The sequence below is a fragment of the Gossypium hirsutum genome, chromosome D06 (genome assembly GCF_007990345.1).
Source record: "Gossypium hirsutum isolate 1008001.06 chromosome D06, Gossypium_hirsutum_v2.1, whole genome shotgun sequence".
Taxonomy (NCBI): Eukaryota; Viridiplantae; Streptophyta; class Magnoliopsida; order Malvales; family Malvaceae; genus Gossypium; species Gossypium hirsutum.
In genome coordinates, this window is record NC_053442.1 from 28,577,111 (window position 1) to 28,600,051 (window position 22,941).

General features: G+C 32.7%; 2 non-coding genes across 2 annotated transcripts; both read left to right on the forward strand.

Moving 5' to 3' along the window:
- Window positions 1–12,862: 12,862 nt before the first annotated feature.
- On the forward strand, window positions 12,863–12,969 carry LOC121219000 (small nucleolar RNA R71). Its single transcript, XR_005915480.1, has one exon. It is a non-coding gene; the product is annotated as a small nucleolar RNA R71 (small nucleolar RNA).
- A 183-nt stretch (window positions 12,970–13,152) lies between these two features.
- On the forward strand, window positions 13,153–13,259 carry LOC121219001 (small nucleolar RNA R71). The gene has a single exon (XR_005915481.1). It is a non-coding gene; the product is annotated as a small nucleolar RNA R71 (small nucleolar RNA).
- Window positions 13,260–22,941: the final 9,682 nt, after the last annotated feature.

Here is a 22,941-nt window from a genome sequence, read left to right on the forward strand (position 1 = left end):
GGTTCAACAAGCAATCAATATTTCACGATCAAGGGTGTAGTAGTATTTGTAGTAGCAGTCCTTATATATCGTATTAACAATCGAAATATGGTCGAAAGAAAAAAATCTCTATTTGACAGGGCTTTTTCCTATACCTATGAATTCCATTGGACCCAGAAATGATACATTGGAAGAATCTTTTGGGTCTTCCAATATCAATAGGTTGATTGTTTTCGCTCCTGTATCTTCCAAAAGGAAAAAAGATCTCTGGGAGCTGTTTCCTGGATCCGAAAGAGAGTACTTGGGTTCTCCCAATAACTAAAAAGTGTATCATGCCTGAATCTAACCGGTGTTCGTGGTGGTGGAGGAATTGGATCAGAAAAAAGGGGGATTCTAGTTGTAAGATTTCTAATGAAACCGTCGCTGGAATTGAGATCTCATTCAAAGAGAAAGATATCAAATATCTGGAGTTTCTTTTTGTATATTAAATGGATGATTCGATCCTCAAGGACCATGATTGGGAATTGTTTGATCGTCTTTCTCCGAGTAAGAGGGGAAACATAATCAACTTGAACTTGGGACAACTATTCAAAATCTTAGTGAAAGATTGGATTTGTTATCTAATGTTTGCTTTTCGTGAAAAAATACCAATTGAAGTGGAGGGTTTCTTCAAACAACAAGGAGCTGGGTCAACTATTCAATCATGTGTCTATGTTACGCTGTTATCGTTCAGATCCGTCACATGTGGTTTCTCAGACAGAGGTTGAGATCCAGCCAGATATAACTTACGGTGAAGAACCGGTAAAGATTCTAGCTCGAGAGACCAAGCAACTAAGAAACAAAAGTATTGCACTTGTGAAAGTATTATGGAATAGGCATGGGGTAGACGAGGCTACATAGGAGCTCGAAGAGGCTATGCGAAAGCAGTACCCAAATCTCTTCATAGGTAAGATTTTTGGGGACGAAAATCCCTAAAGGAGGGAGAAATGTAACATCTCGAAATAGGGCCTAAACGGAATAGTGGTTGCGAAACCATGAATCCGAGATAGAAAAGTTTATTGTGATAAATTTTTATGATTTACCGATTGGTTGGATGCATATGTTAGAATATCGGTAAGAAATTTCAAAGATTGCATGTCTGAATTGCATATTAGGGTCTAATTGCAAAAGTGGGTAAATATGAGTTTTAGATTATAAAGGATTTAATTGAAGTGCATAATTGAAGTAGAGGTCCTTAAATGGTAATTAGACCATTAGATTTTCATGGACAAAAATGGACATGCATAGATAAAAAACTAAAGTTTTAATGAAGGGCATTTTAGTCATTTGGTAATAAAAAGAATTAAAAGGGAAAAAGATGGCAAAATGTGCTCATCTTCTCCATAAATGTCGAATTTCAAGAGACTCCATAGCTAGGGTTTCTTCAGTTTCTAAAGCTCATAGTAAGTGCATCGTTTTAAATTTTTTTTATGTTTTTGTAGTCCTCGTAGCTCAATTTAGCTTATTCTACCATTAATTCATGTCAGGGTTTATGTTTGGAAAAATACCCATAGCTGAAATGTGTTTATTTTGATGTTTTATGATAGAATATGAAGCTTGAAATTATGTTAAACAACTTTTGCTAGGCGATTTTAGGTGAAAACGAGTAAAACAACATAATCGGTAAAAATACCTAATGTTCATAAGTAAATGTTAGAGTGGGAATTTGATGTTGCCATAGAAGGGAAAGATGTTTAGCATGTCATAAAAAAAAGAATAAGGGATGAATTTTAATTCCGAGCTTTGGGGAAAAAGTGTAAATATGCAAAAGTTTAGGGGTCAAATCATAATGTTGCCAAAGTTCGAGTCAAGGACTGTTTTGATGAATGTGAGTATTAAATAAGCTAAATTTGCTATTATAGATCAAGAAGAATGAAATCCGAAGTTAGACCGGGGAAAGAAAAAGGTTGAGGACTAAGTTGCTAGATTTGATCGTATTTTGTACCGAGGTAAGTTTACGGTAAATAAATGCAATATTTCAATAATTGTTATTAATGTTATTATTTTCCAGCAATCATGTATTTATTTCATGAAATTATTGAATGTGAACTTAAGTATGAGATGACAGAGAATCAGTGATAAAAAGTCCCGTTGAAACATTAGGAATGTATCGGATACAAATGTCATGACATTAGGAGAATGAGATCCCATGTAAGACCATGTCTGGGATATGGCATTGACATTATTGACGTTATGAGAGGTCCCATGTAAGACCATGTCTTGGACAAGGCGTTGACACCCAGATGAAAGGTCCCCCGTAAGACCATGTCTGGGACATGGCATGGGCACCGATATGAGAACTCCCATGTAAGACCATATCTGGGATATGGCATTGGCAGTACAGGAAACATCCCATGTAAGACCATATCTAGGATATGGCATTGACAGTACAGGAAACATCCCATGTAAGACCATATCTGAGAAATGGCTTTGGCATGTTATTTTCAGACAGGAGACCCGAGTATCCTTAGTATTCCAAGTGATTCAACGGGCTAGTAAATAGACTATGTTACATGAAAGTTCAGGTAAAAGCATAATAAATAGATTCAGGTGAGTTATAAAGGTTAAGAATATTTCAGTTATTAGTTGAGAAATAAATTTCAACAAGGGAGAAGTAAGTTATAATCATGAGTTATTTAAGTAAGCAAGTAAGTAAACAAGTAAGAGAGTAAGTAAAGAAGAAAGTAAAGATCATGATACTTGATGATAAATTATGAGTATAATTAATTATGATAAATGTTATTATTTATTTGCTTGTAAACTTACTAAGATTTACTCTTACTCCCTTTATTTTCATTCTTTTTATAGTATCTCCAAGCTAATTCGGGGATCGTAAGGACGTTAGAGATCGTTTCACACTATCAACAGACATCTCAGTATTTTATGATTCGAACGATTAAGTAATGGCATTTATAGGGACTTAGTTATTTTGTGTGTGCGTCCTTATGATATGGCTAATGAATAGCATGTAAATATTCAATAATGATTAGCTATTAAAATGACTATTTAAGAACATGTTTTGATGTTATGTATGCCTAAATGATAGTTAATACAAAGAAATTATAAAAGAGTAAAAATTTGCAATGGAACAGTTTTTGGATAGCAGCATTGATGTGACTTTGAAAAATCACCAAGGATAGTAGAAATGGAATTAGAGAGTTAATGAGATATAAAATTAAATATTATCGAGTCTATTTTCACATGAAAGAAACGGTGTAGGCAAAGGAATTATATATTATGAGATATTTGAATTTTAGTGAGACAGGGTCAGAATAGTTTTTGAAGTCCCCTGTTCTAAATTTAGAAAATCATTAAAAATTGTATATAAATAATTATGAGTTATAATTTATATTTATAGATTCCTTAGTGAGTCTATTTTCAAAAGAAACAAATGATAATGTTATCTAAATTCTGTACAATGAGATAATTGATTTTTAGTGAAGAGGGATCAGAACTATAGAGCAGTGAAACATGGGAGAATTTAACGAATAAATTGTACTATTTGGCTAACCCAAAAATTCTAGAAATTTTATGATAAGAAGATATATGAGTCTAGTTTCAGGGGAAATTTACGTATCTAAAATTTGAGTTTCGTAATTCAATTTATAATTAAATTAGTGACTATTATGCAGGTAGACAGTTTTATTGTGAATAGTGAAATAAATTATTTTGATTTGTTTAAGTATTCGAAAAATTTTTAATGTTCCCGATTTGGACCCGAACCATTTCTGTTGCATGATTTAGGGTCTCGAGGATCCTTTTTTGGGACATATTGATTGAACGTGATCGAATTAATTTATAAGCAAATTTTTATGCTCCGAACTAGTAAGTTAAGTCAGATAATGCCTCGTGCTCGACTCCGGCATCGGTCTTGGGTAAGGGGTGTTACAATAGAAACAAGCAGTCCATTGATCTCTGAGATGTTTGAGCTAACAATTTATTTTATCTTTCTTTTCTTTAATTGCTTTAATTTTATTTTATTTTTGGTAATTATATTATTGTCATTTTTGTTTTTATTTTTGAAAAAGTTTCTATAATTTTCAGAGGAAGAATAAAAAAATGGGAACTGAGCAATTACAATATTAAGAGGAGTTTGTCGTAGCATTATGATGAACTAGGTAGTGGACAATGTGAGGTTGACCAGGTAGATAAGTCTAAAGGGAAACATGTTTTTTTTAGTTGGGATAATTCTATTATTGAGCGAGCACATAAAAGGGAAGTTAAGACTTTTTTGGATTAGGGCACTTCACATTTTCCCTCCCAAAGTCCTCTTAATTTTCTCCTTCCCCCCTTCACGTCACACAACTTCCCTAGCACGTTTCAATTTTGTTGAACTATCATCACTATGCCCTTAGTTTTCTCTCCTCAACTGCTCACTTCTATTAAGTTCTTTTAAAGTTTTCATTTTTATCATTTATTTTCTTCAATCTCTCATATCTTTTTGTCCACTAATCCAAGAATTCTTACAGATTACTCCCATTGCCCGCATTAAAACTACTGACTAATCAAGGGCTGGTGCTGTTCAGCCAAAGACATTCTTTAATGCTGCTGCAGCCAAAGATATAACAACAATATTGTGAAGCGGCCTTTCTATTTTGAGCAAGGGTTCTTGTTTAAAGATGGACCACACATGGCATACGAGGAATTTGTATCTTCAATTGTAGAAAAAAATGGGTGGAACATTTTTTGTTTGCACCCCGAAGATGTTTTAGGGAAAATTGTTCGAGTGTTTTATGCCCATGTCAACTCTCTAGATTCCCCTTTTATCTACGTAAGAGGTACTTCTATTCCTTTTGATGAAGACCACATTAATATATAGTTTGGTCTTGTAGGTATATAGGACGAGCACACGGCGTTTGCTAAAAATATTACTATCGAGGGTTTAAATCAGGCATTGGAAGATTTATATATAGAGGGAACTCGATGGACTGTTTCCAGCCAGGAATGTTATACTGTCAAGAAAGCTTTATTGAAGCTCATTGGGAAAATTTGGTATCATTTTCTGAGAAGCCGACTTATGCTATCTACGCACAATAACATTATTTCAAAAAAAAGAATGCTTTTACTGTACTCCATTTTAAAAGGGACGAAGATTAATGTTGGGAGGTTCATTTTTCAAGAAGTTCATCGATGTAATAAGAAGAATGCGAGTAGCTTAAATTTCCCCTCATTGATTACTGCCCTATGTCGAAATGCTCAAGTCCCTCTCAATGCAGAGAAGGATATCACACCTAACAAAGGTGGGCTGGGCAGGACCATCTTTTCCAAGATCAAAGGCACTGATACTTCTAAGGCAATTTAACATAGTCATGCCACTACCTCATTTGCTACACATACTCCCACAATAACACCTACAGTTTCTCGTAGCTCCTTTGAACAGCAAATGCTGCACTCTTTGAAGCAGTTAGAGCAGAGGATGTCACTTTTTGAAATCTAACAGTTTCACCTAGCTGAGGAGATGGCATAGGCCCAGCAGCAGCAAGCTGAATATTAGGCTTATGTAAGGAGTAAGGATTTGACTCAAAGGAAATCCCTGTAAAATAATTTTACAAAGCCAATGCCAAAATTTCCTACCTTCTTGGCCACCTTGCCATCATTTATTAATACTACTGAGGCACCCACTCAAGTTGCTGCTAAAGCGCCCAGTCAACCTGCTACCGCGACACCTACTTAAACTACTCCTGAAGAGCCCGAGAAGATGGCATCATTAAATGCTAAGAAAGAAGAAAAAGGAGAAAAAAATGATACTACTACCACTACCACCACCACCAAAGGTAAGGAACCTGCTCCACCGTTGCCACCAGCTTCCATCACTGTATAGGACCTTGACATTGATTGTTTGATCGATGAACTCACAAAAACTGACAAGGAAAGGGAAGAAACGACCCCTAAAAAGAAGAAGTGGCGATACAAGGTCTGTGCCCAAAAATCCACTCATCGGGCATAATGAAGTATCTACATGCTAGTCCAAGCTAGCTATGTTTCTTTCTCTCTTTCATGCATCTTTCATTTAATTTCTTTTACTATAGCATTTGTTAAAAAAAATTCTCTTTTGGTTATTCTTTTATATATTTAGTCATTTATTGAGGACAATGCATCCTTTAGATTTGGGGGTGTGTTGTGCATTTAGGTTGTATTTTACATTTAGTATGTATGATCATTTTAGTATAATCATTTTAGTTTAGTTGAATCTACTTTGCCACGATAATGTAACTATCATGTATTGTTTGCCTATGAGGAGTACAAATTGTACTTATGATGTTCGATGATGAGCTTAGATTCTTCAATACACCTAGAACATGTGACAGTGGATTAGGTGAATTTAGATTAGGATTGGTTGCTAGAAAATTAATTTCTAAAAATGAGATGTTCTATACTAAGTTTTTTTTGGGTTATAGTAAGTACTTTCTAATGAACTTAGGGACTTTTAAAACCAAATTCAGTCATTTTGCCTTGGCATTAATAAATAAAGGACAGTGGGCACTCTAATGCTTAGAATTGCCGAGTAAGTCAGCACCACTTTGTTTCTCTATGGTGTTGTTGACTAGAAATGTGAGTTTAAGTAAGAGTGTGTATAGAAAGTAAATAAATTAGGGGCACTTTGCTGTAGTAACGGGTTAAATAGCTAAGGAGGTAGTTGTTTGCTCCATCATTTTCTAAGTTAAAAGCCTTAGCTTCAAGAGTAATTTCTGTTTAAATTGTGACATGATTGAGTACTATGTAATTCGATGTATGCTCCATTGTGATTATCAAGAAAAAGAATTTTGTGACATGCTAAATCCCCTAATATCCTAATAAATTTGACTTAAAAAATGTTTATATATAAGTATGCTTAGAGCAAGAGTGACTTGAGTTTAGGTAATAAATGAACTGAGTAAGCTAGGAGATATTTGCTATGGTAGAACATACATAAAACTTAGAAAATTTTATTTTTAGGGATTAATTTTCTGCACTACCTTTGTTGAATCAAACCATTGAATCTCGAACAGGTTTTAATCAAGAGAAGATGGTTGAGAACTAATGTATATATTGGTATTTGAATAGATTGACAGTACAAAATTGGAACAAGCATTGGCAATGCTGCTGCATACATACATTCATGCATATTTTGCTTGAGGACAAGTAATAACTCAGGTTTGGGGGTGTGATAACTCTAGAGAAGAGTTATATTTCATGCCTTTAGACCTATCTTATTGCTTGTACTTGGGTAAACTTAATGACATTTTAGGACATTTTATTAGTATTTTTATCATTTGCATTAGGAGTTTGTACTATGTTTACATGCTAGATACTTTTAATTGTGTGTAGAAAGGTTATGTTTGGTGGTTTGGCAGGTGTAAGATATGAAAGAAAAAGTAAAGGAGTGAAGGTTTTTTTGGGTAACAGGTTGGATAGTTTGCCAATATGCCGTGGAAATTAAGAAAGATGACTGAGTAAACATTCAGCACATACCAGTTTTAGCTCAACTCTACTTGTACCAGAAAAATATTTCAAAAAAGGAGAAGAAGATATAATGGGCTATTGGAGCTATTCTAGGAAGAAAGAACCTATAAAAATCTGAAGGAGGAAGCCCTAAGAGTGGAGATTCAGAGGCAACAGTTCAGGGTAGCGGCTGAGTAGAGATCAAAAGAGGAGATCGAAGGCAGTTTGTAACAACCCAATTCTGGGCCTAGTCGGAACAGTGGTTTCGAGACCACAAATCCGACGAGAGAAAATATAATTATTATTATATTTTTATGGTCTACAATTTCACGGAAAAATTTCGTGAAAATTTTGTTTGAAAATTTCGACGTTTGGGCACTCAATTTAGTCAAAAGGACTAAATTGTAAAAAGTGCAAAAATTGGGTTCTATATGTTAGAGGTGTCCAATTGCTATGAAACTTTAAATTGGAGGTCCTTATGTGGTAATTACCATTAGTTAATTGATGGACAAAAATGGGCATAGAATTAGTGAAATAGATTTTTTTAAGTAAGGGCATTTTAGTCATTTGGTAATAAAAAGAAATAAAATGGGAAAAAGATGGAAAAATGGTGTCATCTTCTCCATAGTTGCTGCTGAATTTTAAGCGACACCACAGCTAGGGTTTCTTTGCTTTTTAAAGCTCATAGTAAGTTCATCCTAGCCCCGTTTTTAATGTTCTTCACATTTTTGAGATCCTCGTAGCTCGGTTTAGCTATTTCTACCATTAATTCATGTTAGGGTTCATATTTGGAAAAATACCCATAGGTGAAATGTGTTTATTTTTCTGTTTTATGGTAGAATATGAAGCTAGGAATTATGTTAAACAACTTTTGCTAAGCGATTTTAAATGAAAACGGGTAAATCGACATAATCGATAAAAATATTTAATGTTCATAAGTACATGTTAGAGTGAGAATTTGATATTGCCATAGAAGGAAAAAATGTTCAGAATGTTGTAAAACATAAGAATAAGGAGTGAAATTTAATTTTCGAGCTTGGGGACAAAAATGTAATTATGCAAAAGTTTAGGGACAAAATCATAATTTTGACAAAAGTTGAGTCGAAGCTTGTTTTAATAAATGTGAATGTTAAACAAGCTCAATTTGCTGTTATAGATCAAGAAAGACGAGAAGTAAACCTTAATCGGGGAAAAGAGAAGATTGGGGATTAAATTCCAAAATCTTTACATTTTGTATCGAGGTAAGTTGTATGTAATTAATACATTGTTATAATTATTTTTGTTATATTTCGTGACAATTTATGCGAAAGGGTTGGATATGAAATAGTTATCTTAAAGTTAGAAATTTGAAAATGATAGTTGATTTGTTTAAAATCAGCTTGGTTTATGGATATACCAACTGCAAGTAATGGTTGAAGTGATTTAAATCGAATTATTAAATTGGTTATGGAGTTGAGTGGAAAGATTGATATTATAATGTGCTATGGAGAAATTGTAAATTATTGGAAAGTAAGAATCTTTGTGGAACTGTCGGAATGGTAAACATTTGAATAAGGTATCGATGAACACGTGTGTAGTACTGTGTGAAGGCTACTACGTGTATCGATAAATAATGATCACATGTGTAGTACTAAGTGAAGGCTACAATGTGTACCAAGAAGCTTTGGTCACATGTGTAATACTGTGTGAAGGCTACTTTGCGAATCGATAAATGATGGTCATATGTGTAGTACTAAGTGAAGGCTACAATGTGTACCGAGAAGCTTTGGTCACGTGTGTAGTATTGTGTGAAGGCTACTACGTGAATCGATAAATGATGGTCACATGTGTAGTGCTAAGTGAAGGCTACTATGTGTACCGAAAAGTTTTGGTCACGTATGTAGTACTATGTGAACCGTAAAACTTGATCACGTGTGTAGTACTATGTGAAGGCTACTACGTGAACCGTAAAACTTGATCACGTGTGTAATAAATGTGAAGGTTACTACGTGTATCGAATGATAAAAGTAACACGGGTAGTACTGTGTGAAAAACCCCAAATATTTGTTGTTATACCGACATGTTCAACGAGATATGAGTATGTGATTGGAACGTGATAAGTTGCGAAAGAGTGACTGAAGTGATGAAGTCTTGTATTGTGTTATAAAATAAATGGTTATAGTGCTATGTGAATGAGGGATGTTGGAATAGAATAGATTTGGACAGTGACAATGATGTCAATTTGAAAAATCACTAAAAATTATAGAAATTTATTTAGTGGTTTAATAAGACATGAAATTAAAGATTAATGAGTCTACTTTCACATAAAACATAAATAATGGCCAAAGAAGTTATATATTTTGAGATATTGGAATTTTAGTGAGACAAGGTCTGAATGATTTCGAAATCCTCTGTTCCGACTTTGGAAAATCACTAAAAATTTTAAAAAAATAATTATGTTTTGAAATTTACATTCTTAAATTTCTTATTAAATATATTTTCAAAAGAAATAAGTGGGAACATCATTTGAACTCTGTACTAAGAGATAACTAACTTTTAGTGAAGAGAGGTCAGAAGTGTCAAGCAGTGAAATAGGGGAATATTTAGAGAATAAACTGTACTAATTGGCTGAATAAAAAATTCTGAACATTTTATGGTAAGAAGGTATATGAGTCTAGTTTCAGGAAAAATTTACGTATCTTAATTTGGAGTTCTATACCTCCAGATAAAAATAATTTAGTGACTATGACGCAGAGAAACAGTTTGCTGGAAATTGAATAGATAATAGATTTATGTGTGATAAAAATTATATTATATATGGTATCATGCTAGAAATTTATTTATCAATTACATACATACTTACTAAGCCATAAGCTTACTCTTCTTTATTTTTCCCTTGTTTTATAGTGATATTAATCAGCTCGGGAAATGGACGGGATCAGAACATCATCCACACTATCATCATCATCTTTTGGGTATTTTGCAACCAATTCTTTGAAAAATGGCATGTATAGATGACTTAATGTAATGTGGTATAACTTTATATATATATGTATAAAATATTGTTTGGTTTAAAATGTTGGTGTATATTAATTGATAAATTGTTTCCTTAAACTATTAACAAAGTAATTAGAATGTTGTGGATGGATAAATTGTGTCTGAACATATAATTGTATTTGGTTGAAATATTGAAGTTGTTTGAAATTGTGTTTCAAGAATTTGCAGGAGGAATTGAATGTTTATGAAAAGAAATTATGTCAAAATTTTTGTAAAAAAAATATTTCAGATCGTTTGATAACACTTCTTACTTTGTTTCGATGATGAATATGAGTAAGAGGTGTTACACAGTTCCTCTTAGCCATCATAGGACGCTATGCTATTAGACTGAGGATTGATTTGGTGAAGTCATCTTCGTAAGTTCTTCCTTTATTTCTTATTCTGTTTTCCATGAATTAATTTGATCAAAATGATGTTGGGTGTTATTTCAAACTTGAGTTTTAATCACCGATTGGAACGACAGAAATGAGCAAGTGTACACAATCGCAACAAGTAATAAAGTGACAAGTAAATGTAGAGTTATCGTACCCACAGGGACTATGAAAAGAATTATTTATGAATGCACTGAAAAACACTTTGGTGAAGAAAAATATGTTGATTTGAGGAGGTGATTAAAAACTAAGATTTTTAACAAAGTAAAATAAATAAAAAGAAAATAAAAGTTCTAATGCACGATTTCAAAAGATGATTTTAATCAAGATGACATAATTGTGTTAGATTAATTACATTTCTTAACTTAGAATTATTAAACTCACGTTCATGTTGTTATGAATAAATTCACGACAACTCGGTAATTTGCTAACTTAAGAACATACTCACCTACCAAAATCCATTTATTTCTTGACTATATCCCTATGTCAATTCAACCGATTAAACAAATTTTAATAAGCAAATGTGTTAATGCACATGCATACTTATGAAATCAAAATAATATCTTGTATATATCTCTATGCCAATTCAAACAATTAATTCAATTTTCATAAGAAAGTAAAAGATTACGTGAGGTAACAATGTATTTCTACCTTGAAATAGTTTAATCACAATAATCTTGCAAGCTATGCAAGAATAATGTATCGTTAGATACTGTTGCAAATTTAACCCTCAGCTAACTTAGATGATTAAAATGCACTGATTAAGTATCATTTCAATTAATTACAATTTCAATCTGTTTAAATAATTAATTCATTAGTTACGTTACAATTGCAATGCAAGAATAACTTAGTCATGGTTTTACTTAATCAAACATCTTACCAAGGCCTGTAACAACACAAACACAATTTTAATAACTGGTGTAGACGAAATACAATCAACCTAATAAGAATTAAATTTAAGTCATATTAATTAGATTAGACATATCAATATCACAAATATTCATAAACATGTTCATAACAACAACAATAAAATTTAAAGGATAAAGAATAAGAATCAAATCTGGTGTTTCTCCAAGGCTTGACTAGTTTGCTCTGCTCCTTCTCCGCTTGTTCTTGTTGAACCGAGGCTTCCATGAACACTTGAATGCTACCCCAAATGGTGGTTGAAGGACTCTTTTTTAAGAAGTGAAATCGGCAAATGGATTGGGGAAGAAAATGAAGAACAATGGAAGGGAATGAAGAGAGAAAATTGAGAGAGAAGTGAATAAACGAATGGGTTTGAGATGTGTTTCAAGTGAGCAGCCAAGGGGGGTTTTATAGGTTGAGTAGGCTGCTAAAAATATAAAAAATCAGTAGCAATAGAGCCCCCCCATGGTCGGCACACAAGTGGCAAGTTTAAAGGTTTCAAACTTGCTATTTTAAGGTAGGGGCAAATCTAGAAAGGCATGAATAGTGGAGGGTTTGAATGCAAATTCAAGGAGTATTCAAGGGCTATTTTGCAAGCCAAATAATCAGCCAAAGAAGCTGATTGGGTCAGCATGTGGGACAATTTTGGGCTTCCCAATGCTCAGTCGGATCAGTTTTCTCGGTTCAGCTCAATTAGGACTATTTTCATAATTAATTAATAATAATTATTTAACCCAAAATAAATTGGATTAAGATTAAAATTAATTATATTATGAATTAATATTCATAATTTGGATTGTCTTTGGCTGAAAAATTAATTTGCCTCGATGCTTCAAAAATAGCTTCTCGATTTTGTGCTTCTAGTAGTGTTTGCCGAGCCAATTTTTTCCTTTTGTGCGAATCTGTCGAAAATGATCAAAATTAATCAAAATTTATTATAAAATTAATTAAAATTCAACATGTGAATGATTTAAGTACAATTTAATTATTTTATAATTATTATATATTTTTCGACAAGAATTTTATCAAAACTGAATGAATTTGAGTTAAAAAGGACATGAAAAAGTGTGTATATTTTCGTGTTTCCACACTCCTAAAAAGGGCAAGGAATGCCGTGATGAGGGCACTTTCGTAATAACTCCTTGAACTACTCCCATGCCTCATATAAAGAGTCTTCATCAAGATGCTAAACTGAAGTGATTTCATTTCAGATCTTGGCTGTTAAAGATGGAGGGAAATATTTCATTAAGAAACGTTCAACCAACTCTTGCCATATAGTCGTGGAACCAAATGGTAAGGAGTTCAACCACACTCATCAAAACTGAATGAATTTGAGTTAAAAAGGACATGAAAAAGTGTGTATATTTTCGTGTTTCCACACTCCTAAAAAGGTCAAGGAATGCCGTGATGAGGGCACTTTCGTAATAACTCCTTGAACTACTCCCATGCCTCATATAAAGAGTCTTCATCAAGATGCTAAACTGAAGTGATTTCATTTCAGATCTTGGCTGTTAAAGATGGAGGGAAATATTTCATTAAGAAACGTTCAACCAACTCTTGCCATATAGTCATGGAACCGAATGGTAAGGAGTTCAACCACACTCGTGCTCTATCTCTTAAGGATTATGGAAATAACCCAGTCTCAAGGCGTCCTCAGTTAGTTTAAATGGGTCACTCACTTCCATGAATAGCCGAAGATGAAGATGTGGATCTTCAGTAGGAATCCCACTAAATTGAACTATATTTTGCAACATTTGGAACATGATCGGCTTTAGCTCAAATTATTGTGCCTTGATTTCGTGTCTCCTAATACTCGGATTAAGCTCGTTGAATAGAGGAATGGCATATTGTTGAATGACATAGTTTCTATCATTGGCAAAAATGATCAGATTGTGAGTATTATAAGTGAATTTTCCTCTTGGATTTTGGTTTGGATTTTCGAAATTCATATCTTCGGTCGTTCTTTGGTTCGCTTATCTTCTCATTTGCTAGAAAGTCCTTTCAATTTCAGGATTTACAAGGAGTAAGTCAATAATTTGATCAATACTCATAAACACCTAAAATAAACACAGAAAAAAATGGAATTAAAATTTAACAAAAAAAAAGACCAAAATGAAAAATTAACAATTTCACAAATAATGTCTTTTAAAACAGTCTCGGCAACAGCGCCAAAAACTTGGAACGACGAAAATGTGCAAGTGTACACAATCGCAACAAGTAATAAAGTGACAAGTAAATGTCGAGTTATCGTACCCACAGGGACTGTGAAAAGAATTATTTATGAATGTAATTAAAAACACTTTGGTGAAGAAAAATATTTTGATTTGAGGAGGTGATTAAAAACTAATATTTTTAACTAAGTAAAATAAATAAAAAAACATAAAAGTTCCAATGCATGATTTCAAAAGATGATTTTAATCAAGATGACAAAATTGTGTTAGATTAATTACATTTCTTAACTTAGAATTATTAAATTCATGTTTATGTTGTTACGAATAAATTCACGAAAACTCGATAATTTGCTAACTTAAGAACATACTCACCTACCAAAATCCATTTATCTCTTGACTATATCTCTATGTCAATTCAACCAATTAAACAAATTTTAATAAACAAATATGTTAATGCGCATACATACTTATGAATCAAAATAATCTCTTGTACATATCTCTATGCCAATTCAAACAATTAATTCAATTTTCATAAGCAAGTAAAAGATTACGTGAGGTAACAATGTATTTCTACCTTGAAACAGATTAATCACAATAATCTTGCAAGTTATGCAAGGCTAATGTATCGTTAGATACCGTTGCTAATTTAACCCTCAACTACCTTAGATGATTAAACTTGCACTGATTAAGTATCGTGTCAATTAATTACAATTTCAATCCGTTTAAATAATTAATTCATTAGTTACCTTACAATTGTAATGCAAGAATAACTTAGTCATGGTTTTACTTAATCAAACATCTTACCGAGGCTTGTAACAACACAAACACAATTTTAATAACTCATGTGGATGAAATGCTATCAACCTAACATGAATTAAATTTAAGTCATATTAATTAGATTAAACGTATCAACATAACAAATATTCATAGACATGTTCATAACAACAACAATAAAATTAAAAGGATAAGGAACAAGAATCAAATTGGTGTTTCTCTGAGCCTTGACTACTTTACTCCGCTCCTCATTCTCTGCTTGTTCTTGTTGAATCGAGGCTTCCACAAACACTTGAATGCTTCTCCAAATGGTGGTTGAAGGATTCTTTTTCAAGAGGTGAAATTAACAAAGGAATAGGGGAAGAAAATGAAGAACAATGGAAGGGAATGAAGAGAGAAAAAGTGAGAGAGAAGTGAAGAAATGAATGGCTTTGAGATGTGTTTCAAATGAGCAGCCAAGGGGTTTTTTATAGGTTGAGCAGGCTGCTAAAAATAGCTAAAATCAGCAGCCATAGAGTCCCCCCATAGCCAACCACACATGTGGCAAGTTTGAAGGTTTCGGATTTTCTATTTTAAGGTAGGGGCAAATCACGAAAGGCATGAATAGTAGAGGTGTTTGGATGTAAATTCAAGGAGTCTTCAAGTGCTATTTTGATGGCCAAATAATCAGCCAAACAAGTTGATTAGGTCAGCATGTGGGAAGGTTTTGGACTGCCCAATGCTCGGTCAGATCGGTTTTCTCGGTTCAGCTCAATTGGCCTCTTTTTATAATTAATTAATAATAATTATTTAACCCAAAATAAATTGGATTAAAGTTCAGATTAATTATGTTATGAATTAATATTCATGATTTGTACCATCTTCGACTGAATAATTAATTCACCTCGATGCTTCAAAAATTGCTCCTCAGTTTTGTGCTTTTAGTAGTGTCTGCCGAGCTAATTTTCGCCATTTGTGCAAATCTGTCGAAAATGATCAAAATTAATCAAAATTTATTATAAAATTAATTAAAATTCAACATGTTAATAATTTAAGTACAGTTTAATTATTTTATAATTATTATATATTTTTTCGACAAGAATTTTATCAAAACTGCATGAATTTGAGTTAAAAATGGCATGAAAAAATGTGTATATTTTCGTGTTTCCACCAACCCATGAGCTAAATCTCATAGGTTTGAGATTACATGATGGAAAATTTTATTTTTTTCAATAGTTGAAGCATAAATTTGACTTAATTTATTGTTTAATTCAATTGTTTTATTTCCTAAGGGTATGCGTGTATTCTCAAGACATAGATGAATGTGCAATATGCCCATAAACTGAATCTAATTTTGAAAAGGTTGGATTAGTTGGACTGTAATTAAATGATATGAGCAAGTACTCGACAGATAATTGTAGTAGACTCTAGACATAGAGCAACGATCATATGGAATGAAGACAAAATAATGCAGGGTATCGTGACAAGGCCTATAGACATAGGCTAGGTCACTTGAGACCGTGATCTTGAAAGAATCAGGTCACTTTAGGTCTCTTCTGAGCAGTAGATTAAGCACAATTTTATTGAGGCATTACTGGAAGTAAGTGCAGATTCATAGTGATCCCAGCCTTCCAATCAACATCATAGACCTTCAATCCGTTGTTGTAGCACCTTTTCCATAGCATTCTTAGTCATTTATTTATTCACTCGCAATTTATTCACATAATTATTCTTGTAATTGCTGTTGCATTTTTACTCTTGGTTTGCGTTAGCATTTTTCAGTATTAGTTAGTATATATTTCACTCATCTTTATTCTTTTAATTTACCACTGCGTACTTAACTTGACTTTGCCATAACATTAATCATTATCATAACTTGACCATTTTTACACCTAATCCGATCCCTATGGAAATGATCTCACTTATCACTTTATTACTTGATTCGTCGTGTATACTTTCTCAATTTGCATATCATATTCACACGCGACAGTACACGACTTCTGCAGTATGTAATGTCATTCACAATAGTGGAATCCATGACCCGATACATGGGTAAATGATATCCTCTCATTTTCATTACATGGTTGATGAAAAGTAAATGTGACCACAGGTAGTTCATCTTTGTGATGAATGGCTTGATTGCTATTTGATAGTAATTCACTTTTCCTGAAAGAAGATGTAATGATTACCATGAGATAAAATAGGATCATATTGGGAGAACGATTTTATCTCAAAGAGATTAATGGTATCTTATGAGGGTAACACAATTATTACAATGTCATTGGACGAGCACTGATCGAGTTGCTTTCGTAATGGTATATCGTTGGGGAGAGCTCAGTCAGGATATTATAGTGGAATGATTTTATGACTAAATGAGTTTATAATTAATAGGTGAAAAAGCTGGAATATAAATCATTTGAATTCTAATCGTATACGTCCAATTGGTTCATTTGCTAGCTCGTTGAAACCAGAAACGAATTGCATGTTGAATCAAATGAACAAAATTGATAGAAATGGTAAAAATGGAGAAATGAGAAACATTTGGAATTGAATGTGGTTTTCTCAAAAATGAAAATAACTTAGAAATGAATTTATGGTTTCTGAATTAAATGAAATTCAAAAATGGAAATAAATTATTTGGTTATAGTGAATTTGTTGAATGTATAAATATTAAGTATATTTTCTAAGAAATTCTTTTACGATAAAATTGCCATGATTTTAATGGAATTAGAATTGTGTTGAGAAAATTATTTAATTGGTAAATTAATTAATTAGAATTAATTTAAGATGTTTATTTTGGGAAGTAGAAAAAAAAATATCGGGTTGGATCGAATTATAAAGTATTGAGTTAATAGTCCAGTAAGTACTTGTGATTGGACTCAAAAGTGCATCATGTTTAAAAAGAGAGACGATAAACCCTAGTTTGTTTAACCGGGGTTTCATCTCTTCTCCCTGAAAATAGATGGACCAGTGGGACTAAATATACATATTTGAAATATTGTTATTCTGTCGAAAAACAGTGAGAGTTTATTCTCCACGTATAAAATCCAATTTTCAAAATAAAAATTTCGTCGGTTTTTATTGAGAGAAGTTTTGCTTTCACACTAGAGTAAATGAAACTATTTCTAGTTTTGTATTTGATTTGAATTGTTCAAGTCCACATTCGAAAAATTTCATGGTATGAGAATAGCAGAGAAGACCGTTCGATTGAAAGCCAGGAAAGCCAAGGGTTTGTCTAGCTGAAAACACAGGTGAGATTTTGATAAAGGGTTTATTGCTATAAATATCACAATTTGGCTCGTTTCTCAAAATTTTTATATTTCGTTGTGCAAGATGTGGAATTCTTCATGTGATTAGTTTTGATAAGATGTGGAATACTTGTAATTGTATGCATGCTTAGGGGATTGTATTCGAATGAATGCATGCTATTATTTTATTGTTATTTATGATAAATTAATTTTGCCAAAATTGTGATTCCTAGAAAATTAGATGTAATTGGATTAATTTCTCAGGCATGTATAAATCAAAACATGGACTATTATTTTCACATAGGTTTTAATTTTATTATTTTAAAATAAAGTATGTGAGACAAAAATGGAAATAGGATTTTTGTAACCTAAATTTTTTTGATGGAACCTAGAGAGCTGAGACGCATTTAGATTGATCACCATGATGCAAACCTGACCCAATCAATTTTGTAGTAGACCGATGGTGGTTTGACGATGATATTTTATAGCCAAGGCTACTGACGATGGTTCGATGGTGACTCGAGGCAACAACGACATGGAAATGGTGGCGGAAAGACGGCGATGAAAATGTGAACCGTTACCATAGCAGAAGTCTGTGGTGGAAAAATAAAAAACCCAAAGTATGATTTGGGGTGAATTTTGTAATTTTATATTTTATAGGATGGAATCATGGAAACTTAGGTTGGTCAGGGTTATTTAAAATTTTATGCTTTTATATATATGATAAGCATGATGATAAATTTATTTCACTGTGAATTTATGTTCATGCGAATGTATGATAAGCATGCTATATAGTTTAGGGAAGAGTGCCACATTTACTTTTCATGCATATATTAATTATTCATGATTGAAATCGGATATTAAAAACCTCATATGTTTTTAAAATATTGAGTGGGAAAAAGTCCCTAAACAAGACCTATGACCTCCATCAATGGTCTATTGTGATGGCATGATGATTTAACTACCTCACGGTAGGATTGTCATGTGGACCTCATAAAGGATATTTCCTAAAAGAAAGAAGAACTATGTATTAATCATATAATATTTGGACCGACCTTTGTGGTAGGTATTATAATGCGATATAACAAGAAGTTTTGTCGTCAAAGAGGACAAGTAGTCACAATATATTACTCAGTGAGGTTATCCCATGATGACTCATTTGTATTGCAGGATGCAATAGGTGTTGAGATGACGGTTATACACTTAAGATCTTCTAGTTAAGTAATGATCTGCCATAATTCATTGTGTCAAATTAGAGTCTTTTCGGTACTTAATGAGCTTGTTTTATAGTAATTTTAGATTATTTGGTCATGTTTTCCATTTCTAGTAGCTTGAGTTTAATTTTAGTAAAATAAGTGTAGATTTCTAGGATTTAGTTTTAGTTTTAGTTTATTTTCACTTTACTATTTTATTTGAAAAATATATTTTTTCTTCTTGTTCTGACTTGGATTCAATTTGGATCTGAGCTTTCATTTATTTAGTTCTTTATAATTTCTTTTGGTTTTCAATTGTAATCAGCTTATCTTTGCAACTGTCAAAGGAATTTTAGCTTTCGCGTACAACTCGATATCAAAATGGATTAATTTCTCTATTCCCCTTCTTTATTTAAATATTTTCTTTGCATATTTAATTTGAAATTAAGGAAAATTGAATCTAGATCTATGAGTGGCTAATTTCTTTCAGGAGATTAACAATCGAATGTAGGAATAATTAATGGAAGAGTTAGGGTTTATTTTTGAATTAGTTTATTTAAATTTTGCATGCTTAAACCCTAGGGTTGACGACCTTAGGAAGTAATTTAGGTAAAAGAGGTCGAGACAATAGTTTACTAAGTAACTCACAATTTATTCTGGTTTAAACATCGAGGTCGAGAGATAAGTTGGTCTTGTCGATTAATTAATTAGTTAGAGGCTGAGAGGTAATAACTGGTTAGTTATTAGCTAATTCAATAAAACCCGAGTTTTGAAGTTAATGAGGAACACTAAGGTGAGTTAATCTTCTGCTTGTATATTGGAATTCATTTTAATTGTGAATTTGTGTTTCTTAATTTCATTTAATTTATGCTATTTTTGTTATTTAATTTTAATTTGGGTTTTCGTACTACAATTTGAGATTATTACTATTTAGCCCTATTAGTGTAGAAAAACGAATTCTAGTTTAATTTAACTTCCCTTAGTTACGATCCCTAGAATACTTCTTAGAGTGTTTCATTGTAATCAACCCCGTACTCTGTCAACATAAAATAGGGCTAGAAGAAAGGAAGAATTCGGGGGTGGATGCACAAAGGTGTCTTAACCCAGCAATGAAAGATGTGGCCAAAAAGGAGTTCCAAAAATGGTTCGATGCAAGAATTGTGTAACATCCCAAATTTTTTCTTAAAAGAATGTAGAGTAATTTAAAAGATGAGTAAGTGACCCAATGGTAAATGAGGAGGTAGTGCAAATAGATTATGGTCTCGAGTTTAATTCCATTCCTTTGTAAAATAGCTTAATTTTGCTAAATTTTTTCCTTCCTCATATTTTTGTGCCCCCTATACCATTTAACCTAGGTATAAATATACCTTTTTCATTAACTTTTCAACCTTTAGATATTGTTTTTCCAACCCTAGCCTCCCTTTCCTCTATTTTCTTCCTCTTCATTTTTCTTCTCTTCTCCCTCACTGTGCCGTCACCTAAAACCCCTTCTTTGTCGCCCATCTTTTCTTCATTAGCAGTGGATTTTTGCACCATTTTCCTTATCTAAACTGTTTCAGTTTTCCCTTACATTTCCAGCCTTAAATCTAATATTTTTATCATTTGAAAGAAGACCTCCATAGTTGCCATAAGGTTCATCATTGTTGCCCCTTTGTTGTCTCTCAAGTAAGTATTTTGTTCCGTTTTCTTATCAAATTTTTCTATAAAAAAACCATTGTTCTAGATCTAGAATTTTGATGATTTTTAATGATTTAAATGATAAATTTCCAGCCTTCAAATTTATTTTTATTAAGCTCTCAAAGCAGCCCCAAAATTGTTGTCGTTGGTGGTGGTTGACGCCCCTAAAGTCTTTCTTTTTGTGGCTGTCGTTTGGATCCCTAAAGTTGATTTAAAATAATGATTCAAACCTTTATTTAATTTTATTTTAAAGAATAAAATACATCCTTTTCAGCCCTAAAACAAATCTCTTTGGTGTTTTTCGAAACAGTCCCCTTCGTAGCCAATTTTGGTGAATTGTCGCTCCTAGATCTACCATTAGGGGGCTGTCGATTTTTATTATTTTTACCACTTATTTCCAGAAAGGTTTAATATGATAAACCACTTCCTAATCAACCTTTAATCATTTATTATTTATGAAAATTTGATCTTAATCATTCGGCAACTCAGATCTGACAAATCGGGAAGCGTAAGTGTAGTTGTTTGCAGGTTATTGGGTAGTATCAATTCTATTGTTAAGGGGTTTGTTGGATGGATAAATTGGGGTTAATTTATGGTTTTTTAGCTACTTAATTTTATTATTTTATCGTGTTAGTGTCTGATTTAAATGTCCCAGACCAACAGTGAAGCCGTTAGTCATTCGCGCTCACGATTTGCATAGAATCAATGTAACTAGTCTAGTCAATTTGGATCTGAAAGTTGGTTGTTGTAACACTGACTTGATCGAACCCTTAGAGGGTGTTTTATGACTGATTTAGCAGCAGTTTATCGATAAATTTTGTATTTTAGCTTAGGTTTAATTTAAGTCTAAATGTGGAATCGTGGGTTTGCAAGTAGTGCTACAGTTGTGCGAAATTAAGGTTTGGGTTCTAACTTGTAAACTTGAGTGTTTAAAAATATTTTTAGTGATTAAATAGATGTTTAAGATTGCTGTCCAGGCTTAGTTAAATGGCTAAGTAAGTGATTTTAAGGTGGCCGAATCAGGTACGTTTCGAGCCCCAACTAAATGGCATGTTCGCAAAGTTGCATGGTTGACTGATTGTTTATATGACTAGTATTGTTATGGAATAACATGAACGGTTTGACTATATAATGTATGTTGGATTTATGTATAGTGCATGTTAAAATGAAAATAAAGATTGAATGCATGAAATGTATGCTTGAGTGAAATGCTATGAAATGTACTCATGGAAAGCTTGATGTATAGGCGCTAGAAGTTGTTTATGAAATGGAACACTTGATAAAAGACACCACTGTGTGGGAACGAATGTTAATGAAGGCATGTAATTCATGCCACTGAAATGTGATTATGATGAAGACATGATCTTGCTTGTATTTTGTATGATGCAATGCATGTGCGTAAAGTGAGATATTGTGGATGATGGAGGAGATTCGTGGAGTAATGGTGACATATTAAGACCCAATTTATGTTGTAAGTGCACTGCACTAGGAGTAATGAAGAGAATAATGATTATATCACATTTTAAATTCCATTATAACTGTATTACGTATAATGGTGGTTTAACCACATCGAGCTTAGCTCACAATGTTTGGAGTTTGGCAGACGGGTTCTGGGAACTCGTGGTGTGTAGCGGATGGTTGGGTAGGATTCTTTATGCATTTCATTATGTTTGACTAATGTTTGTATGCATAATTGACTGTTTTTACTGTTTAGACTCACACAAAGCTAGTTAGCTTACCCTATAGTTTCAAACATCTCAAGTAAGTTATTTGGACTATTCTTAAGGCTAAGTTCAGACACGACATGCGGACACACAATGTACTTCAGACTAATAATTTGTTCTGCTTCATTTTTACTTAAATTTACTTGGTTTTTGGACTGTAAAGTTATTTGGATTGTGTTTTGGGTTTTATTGTGCTTTGCGATTTTCATGCGTTCATAATTGAGACGTTAATTTGATTTTATAAGCATATTTTGAAATTGGACAATGTATGATACTTGGATTAACGATAAATCTGTTATAAATTGAGTTTTTTACTGCAATAAAACATAACAAGGTTTTGTTAAGTGAGACGATGAGAAATGTGTTTTCTAAACCATGCAAATGCTAATAACATGACCTAAGGACGATTAATTTAATTAATG